The sequence below is a fragment of the Sinocyclocheilus anshuiensis genome, unplaced genomic scaffold (genome assembly GCF_001515605.1).
Source record: "Sinocyclocheilus anshuiensis isolate Anshui unplaced genomic scaffold, SAMN03320099.WGS_v1.1 scaffold951, whole genome shotgun sequence".
NCBI lineage: Eukaryota > Metazoa > Chordata > Actinopteri > Cypriniformes > Cyprinidae > Sinocyclocheilus > Sinocyclocheilus anshuiensis.
In genome coordinates this window covers 74,714-83,122 of record NW_015546073.1, presented here as the reverse complement: position 1 = coordinate 83,122, position 8,409 = coordinate 74,714, and positions in this window count along the sequence as shown.

The following is an 8,409-nucleotide window of genomic DNA, read 5'->3' as shown; positions in this document are numbered from 1 at the left end:
GGTACAGCAACTGTGGCGACGGGACGTAACGTCTCCGTTCCCTCCTTCAGGTAACGAGGGTTACACAAGTAACCGAGACGTTTTTTATTCCCAGAACGTTAATCTAACGTTCCCCTAACGTTAGTTTTTGGTTCCCAGAACGTTATTATCTTGTTTATATACATTTTATTCCCCCAAAAATTGTGAAAATATAGTGTTTTCTGTCCGTTCCAAGCATTTTCTGAATTATGAAGTGACAAAAATTTGATCAAAATTCCCTCTGTAAAAACTTTTGACTCTAATATGTCAAAAAAATTAAACAAAAATTTTGAAACTGACATAATCCAGTGTTTAGATTTTTTTACTAAAAATGTATCCAAATAGCGCATATTTCATTAAATAATGATTCATTTGCATATTTAAACCTAACATTTTAGAAAACTTGTAATACAAAAATGTTTTGCAATTATCAATGTAATCAATCAGCTGGGTAAGTAAGGCGATAACTATTAGTTATTTTTTTTACCCTATTCACCTGCAGTGTCTTGCCTTAAATGAAGAATTATGTTACAATAGCTTAGAGACCCCGAGCAAAAATATTACACTACACTGCAAAACAATCACTTATCTGAATGCATGTCTACCTTATGTTAAAACAGAAGGATTGAGTTTGAATAATATCTGCCAACTGGGTTTTGATAAGGCCTATATCAATACGTACATAATATCAGTTATAATATATCAACGTATTAATTTTATTTTTACATTTAAACACTGGGTTTTCATAAAGAACGAACAGTCAATCTCAAAACATGAGGAAACATTGAAAGAAAACATGAGGGCTAAGCCTTTAAAACCATACTGAGCAAATTAAGCACATTTTTCTTGTGGGTCTCATTATTCTGGACAGAGCTGGATGTATCACCCCATTTCTCACTGTCACTGAACAATACACAACCATGACAACCTAACAAGCGTGCTGGGGATGAGAGTGTCTTCTGACGGTCTGATAATAAAATCATCCCTGTGCACTCACTCCTGTAGTACAATGCTTCAGACTAGAGCCAGGCACAAGAAAGTCACACTCCAACAGTGACACAAAAACCAAAGTTTCGAAGAACATACTTGAAAACATATATGTTGGGGGAAAAAAATGTATGTATTTCCAAACAATAACATGTGTATACATTCCATATGTATTCAGCTGTTGTTCAGCACAGACGCATTGGGAATATCAGTCAAGTACAATAAAATCAATCTTTTTCCAGTTTTGCCAGTTCTTCAGAGAGTACACTGAATAATGATTTTCTTGCTTGAGAGAATATACAGATGTCTTTCGATATCTGCTTCGTCATGCCTAGAGCTGATCCGTGCTGGTCGCTGAGGGAATACATCAACTTAGTGCTGTGGATATGGAGGACTGTTTCCTGATCCTGGTAGAGTAGACTACAATGCCGGCAGTTCTGACTCCCAGACTGTAAGTACGTTTTCATTTAAAGGCGATTCAAATCGGCCACTGACGATTCAAACGCGAGTTTTGGGCAGTATATATATATATAAAAGAATGAAAAATTACTTGACTTATAAAGTAGGATATTAGTACATTCATTTCTTACCACTGAAGTGTAGTTGTGCAGCGGGACCTTCTTTTGATCCGTAAACAATAACCTCTCGCTTAACACCATGTTCTCTTCAGTTAGGCATTTTAAATCCCTCCGAAATCATATTTACTCTCAGAAATATATTAATTTTAAGAAACCATTCAATAAAGAGATCGATAAACGAGCGAGTCAATCAGCCAGTAAAACGAAAAATGACCGTTCATTTTTAAATTCTGCGAGCGCGCGGCTCTCTGTGTAACACAGGTGAAAGCGCGTTGTTCTCTTCAGTTAGGCATTTTAAATCCCTCTGAAATAAATGTACTCTCATAAATATATACATTTTAAGTAATCATTCAATAAAGAGATCGATAAACGAGCGAGTCAATCAGCCAGTAAAACGAAAAATGACCGTTCATTTTTAAATTCTGCGAGCGCGCGGCTCTCTGTGCTGGAGAAGCGCGTGCAGATCAGAGGCGCGCAGTAAATGAAGATAAAACAAACCCACGAATTTATGATTTCTTATAGCTTAACCCTGGCTTAATATTATAATTTAAATCGCGTTTTGATTGATCTAATTTCGGTATTTTAATAAATGCTGCATTAAACGAATTTCAGGGCTCTGTATAGGTCATTACACATTAACATCTGCGACGTTTTCATTAAAGATAGTTTTACAGGGTTATAAAAATAACCTGAGAATAACCATAACCATAAGGGAACGTTCTGTATAAGTTATTTTTAGGTTATTTACAAATAACCACCCTGCAACATTCTGGGAATGTTATTTTATGGCTGCAAAAAAACAACCATTAGGGAACGTTCTGTATACAAACATTTTAAAAAGAACCACCCTGCAACGTTCTGGGAACGTTATTTTATGGCTGCAAAAAAATAACCTAAAATAACCATTAGGGAACGTTCTGTATACAAATATTTTAAAAAGAACCACCCTGCAACATTCTGGGAACGTTATTTTATGGCTGCAAAAAAATAACCTAAAATAACCATTAGGGAACGTTCTCTATTATTTTTAGGTTATTTTAAAAAGAACCACCCTGCAACGTTCTGGGAACGTTATTTTATGGTTGCAAAGAAATAACCTAAAATAACCATTAGGGAACGTTCTGTATAAGTTATTTTTAGGTTATTTTAAAAATAACCACCCTGCAACATTCTGGGAATGTTATTTTATGGCTGCAAAAAAATAACCATTAGGGAACGTTCTGTATAAAAATATTTGAAAAAGACCACCCTGCAACGTTCTGGGAACGTTATTTTATGGTTGCAAAAAAATAACCTAAAATAACCATTAGGGAACGTTCTCTATAAGTAATTTTTAGGTTATTTAAAAATAACCACCATGCAACGTTCTAGGAACGTTATTTTATGGTTACAAAAAATATAACCTAAAAAGAACGTTCCCCTAACGTTAGTATTTGGTTCCCAAAAAATAACCAAACGGGAACCAAAAACTAACGTTAGGGGAACGTTATGTGTTTGCTGGGGAGCCGTTGTTTGCCATCAGTGTGTTAGCACCACCCACCATACACTCACAGAGTCAAATGACTTCCATCTGCAGTGGCTCCTGTAACGTGGCGCCCTTTCATAGCCAATCTAAGCCAAATCGACACACTCGTCGATGAAAAAAACAAGGCTTCGCTTGGTAGGCGGGAAACTGTTCGGATCGAATGTGAGTAGCTCCGCAGGAATCCATTGTTGCTATTTAAATTCTTCACGCCAAATAATCACGTTTGTTGTGACAGGGCCTTGAGTTGTGTGACACATCTTCTTTCCTCTTCTGTGGCACAGACTCACTAGAGAAAGAATCCTGCCAAGAGACCATCACAGCCACAGCAGGATGCCACGTCACGCACAAACACACATAATATCATTCCATGTTAGTTGACAATGCATTATTATTATACTGTTCAAATATCATGTCTGCACTTATGAAGGTCAAGGGCTGGGGGAATTTGTTGTCATATCAGAGCAAATGGATCCAGCTGACCCCACAGCAATTCACATGAAGGATTAATGTAGGCCTAGTGAGAGACTTCACATGCAGCTGGTTTTGGTGGGTGGCTTGTTTTTGTAATTGTAATTGTAATTGTAATTTGATTGGGTTAAAAGGCACTGTAGATCTAAAAAAAAAAAAAAAAAAAAATTAAGAATATCTTACAGGAACTCAAAACATTTGTTTTATTAATTGTTTTATATTACAATATATTATAATAAAATAAGTTTAATAATAATTGAAACAAATGCATGTTGGAGTTTTAAAAACTTTTTATTTAAACTCAACATTTATATTATTTAAAATATATATAAAGTAATTAATAATTAATTTAAATAATTAATTTGAAGGACTGTAAAATAAAAAAAAAAAAAAAAAAAAAATTAAGAATATCTTACAGGAACTCAAAACATTTGTTTTATTAATTGTTTTATATTACAATATATTATAATAAAATAAGTTTAATAATAATTGAAACAAATGCATGTTGGAGTTTTAAAAACTTTTTATTTAAACTCAACATTTATATTATTTAAAATATATATAAAGTAATTAATAATTAATTTAAATAATTAATTTGTAATAAATAATGTGATTGAATGAGATTTGTATATAAAAAAATCATATTTATATGGGTTCTTATTAAAAAAAGTTTTGCCTCTGGCTTTCATCTTATGTTTACTTGCGTTGTTATCTGTGGTATTATCATGTGAAAGGGTTATTTTTGTTTTTAGTGGTTAGCGCGTGTGTGTTGGTCTGCGAGCTTGTAGTAATGTAGAGCATTGTGATAGTTTTTTCTAAATGCATGGCTCTGGCCAGGGCTTTGGTATTTGTAAGTCAATACTCCATCTCAGGCTTTTGAACGTCACCCACATCTCACACACATGCCTTCACTTCAGATGCTGTCACGTACGTCTATCCTTCACAGTTAGCTTTTGCAGTTCATTTAAATTGTTGTCTTTTTTCAGCAACTGTAGACTTGTCATAGCATATTGTTATGCCAAACTAATTCTTGCCTTGTTGAAACCTAAATATATCTCGATAGACTCAAAATAACAAGTGCTATGATTTAGGGAAGGCTGATTTCCCTTATTCCCTGACTCTTCCCTGCTCTCAAAATCTTGCACAGATGTATTGCTGATGAGCCACTGATCATTAAGTGTGTGTGTGTGTGTGTGTGTGTGTGTGTGTGTGCGTGCGCCTACTTAACCTATTTTTGGGGACAATTATGAAAATGCAAAAAGTTTTCTGTTAGGGTGTGGATTAGGGGTTAGGTTACAGTACTTATAAGCAGCTGTACATAAAAAAATAATAGAACTATATAATATATATTATTACTATATAATAATAATAATAGATCTGTACAATGTTCAGATTGCTAAGTACACACATATGTAAAGTACATACTTCATAAGTATCCATATACACTGTCAGTCAAAAGTTTATTTACACATTAATTTACGTTTCTGATTCTGATCTTTAAAAAAAACCTTGATCTAAAGGCGTAAGCTTAAATGCTTAAAATGTATTTAAATTGTGCCTACATATATTTCTTCTAACAAAATCAGATTGATTGATTGATTGTAATGGGTGAGTTGAACCGGATAGTGAAGGAAAACAGAAAAAAAGTGTTTAACTCAATACTCAATACTTCAGTTGAAATACAAACATCAAACAACAGAGGGCGCTAAACAACTACACTGTGGGATAGATATACAATACAAGGAATAGTAGGACAGTCATATTACTTAATAAAAGCCCATGTGTACACTTTACTGCAATCTTATAATCTGGTCTGTCCAGGTGGAAATTCTTTTTTTAACAGTAAAGTAAAAATGAAATCAAAAAGGCAAGGCACAAGTGAAAGTCATTTTCATGATTTATTGTGAATTACTCAGTGACTTTTAAGGTTGTTTAAAAAAAAAAAAACAGTTTACATTTCTGTCAGTATAATTTTAGGGCATAATCTTTTGAAATTCATCTTGAAACATGTATGCATATTTGTGTATATACAAATAATACATACTTTTGACTTGGGATTTTCTTTTTTTATGTCATGTAATTACTGAAAACACTTTCTTTTTTAAATCTGCAGCTCATCTCTGAGGTTGTTTAATGATTAGCTCATATTACCAGCAGTGATATCTTGGACTGCAGACACGTGTCAGCCTGAATGACCCAGTCAATGAGGAGCAGAAACCACAGGCTAAGTGGCCACATCAAATAAGCCAACATATTAAAGAGCAAGGCTCTGTTTACAAGCCTAAAGACTATGAGGATCTCACTGTGTGTTTATAAAGAAAGAAAATAGGCACCTCACAGTCCTTAAAGGCATAGTTCACCCAAAAATGAAAATTCTGTCATCATTTGCTCAGTCTAATTTTGTTTTAAACTGGTATTTATTCTGTCACCGTCTTTCTTATGTGAAACACACGCAAAAAAGAGATTTCGATTTTTGGTCCAATGAAAATTAAAGGGGAGGTCTAATGCTATGTCATGCATTCTGACTTATTTATACTGTTAAAGAGTTGGATTCTCATGCTAAACATGACCAAAGTTAAAAAAAAAAAAAAATGAGTTACATATAAATGCACTTTTTGGGCGCTTTTTATTTAACTTCTTTTGGACTGATGCATGCAACACCCGCTGAGTGGCATTAAACAGCTTGAAAGATCAAAGACAATTTTTAATATAACTCCGACTGGATTCGTCTGAAAGAAGAAAGTCATATACACATAGGATGACTTGAGGGTGAGTAATTTGTGGGCTAATTTTCAATTTTGGGTGAACTAACCCTTTAAGTATGTTGCAGACATTTCATGAAGACCCTAAAGAATCATATCAACTTGTGGAAAATGGGCATCCGATGTCCCCTTTAAAAATCTTACATGTCAGGTTGGACTAGCAACTGCGCATATGCAGTCATTATTGTGCATCTTAGAACACTGACACCATGTCTACCCCGGATGCAAGCTGTGCAGTGCAACACAACTAAAGAGAAGAAAACTTCTGAAACAATGATTCTGTCTACACTGAATGCGGTGCAACACAAGCGACAAATGTCTGACAGTAAACTGATGCCTCATACTATTTATGACATACCGACACGAAGGACAAATTATTTGAAATGGGCGTTTTATGACGTCCAGTGTAGACAGACTTTAGCTGTTGTGATGTGAAGCAACGCAAGCAACGACGGTCGTGTCCCAGGTAAACATGGTTTGACTGTTTCTGTGGCAACCGGAGCTTCTAATGGCAACTGCAGTGATACAACAACTTTACCATTGGCTGTTGGCTCTTTTTAGGTGGGACTTATTCCACCATATTGCACACTCCACTGGGTTAGTGGTTTTTAGGGTTAGTGGTTTGTTGATCCCTAACTCTAAGTATGAGCAATATGTGGTTAGTAATTACCAGCTGCTTCTTCTTCTACTGATTCCTCCTTTTGTGTCCTCAGCCCCTCATGAGAAAACCCACAGATGTCCCTTTCTAACAAACAGCACAGCTGTCTGGCCTGAGCACAGGAAGGACCATATTTGTGAGGAAGTGTCTATCAGGTCAGGACTATGTTCCGTTGCCAGGGGAACAGTAGGAAGTGGGGTTTCCTGTTCCCAGAGAGGGGAGAGAGATGTGTTCTGAGGTGAAAGAGGGTACAAACACAAAAAACAGACTAATTTGCTCTTTGTCGTTTGAATGGCTTTTCTAAATCACACATTACATTAGATGATATCGATCTACTGATGTTGATGCGGGGGACATTTATGCCATTATATTGATGAGGATTTTTTCCCCTGTTTTATGGTCAGCCAGGTAAAAATAGTAAGTCTGATTGCTTTGAAAAGCAATAGCACATCTCTTCTCCACAAGCCACATGATTTGATGTATCATTCATGTCTGTAGCACAAACAGTGTGAGGCAAGTTACATGCTAAGGTTTAATGCAAAGAGTTGGGAGATTGTACAAATCATCAGAGTTGGGTATAACGCATTACACAGTAACGTTACTGTAATGACTTTTTCTGGTAACGCAGTAATATAAGCATTACATTTTAAATTTGTGTAATTTGATTACAGTTACTAAAGTCAATATAATTACGTTACTTATGTTACAAATGTACTGTTAAGAAAGAAAATGATTATATGCCTTTTAAAATCACGTTTTGTGCGGCAGCGTCAGTTAATGAGCATGCGCTTTAATATCGCTGGAGAACGCGTGTTAAAACTGTGTGCAATCTCTAAAGAACTTTCTACCGCTTTTAACTCGACCAGCAATTTGTTCAAGCACTTAAACAGAAAGCATTCTATGACAAAACTCGTTGCCAAGAAGGATACCTGCGGTACAACCCAGCCTAAACAAGCTAAATTGGATTTTTGTTCAGGATTGGGAGGGAAGGTAACTTCTGAACAAGTGAAGAGAGGTAGCAGTTTATGTCGTAGAGGAAATGCTGCCCTTGTCGACTGTGGAATCGCAGTCATTCAGAGACATTCTTGCAAAGATACCTGTGACGGACAGGTCTGTACTCTTGCAGGACCGAAAGATATTTGCAAGGTATTTAGATAAATGCTATGCTGACATGGAGCTTGAACTTATAAAAAAAAAATATTTGAGCGTTTAGAGTATGTCTCCACAACCGCACACATTTGGTCTAATAAAAGCTTCCTTGGAATGACATCAATACTGTTTTCAAATGAACCGTTTTCAATTTATATTAGTTTTTTTCTGTCTTTAATGCTCACAAATTACAATTTTCAAGTAGTAATCAGTAATTTGTAATCTATTACCTTTTTTGAGTAACTTACCCAACACTGCAAATCA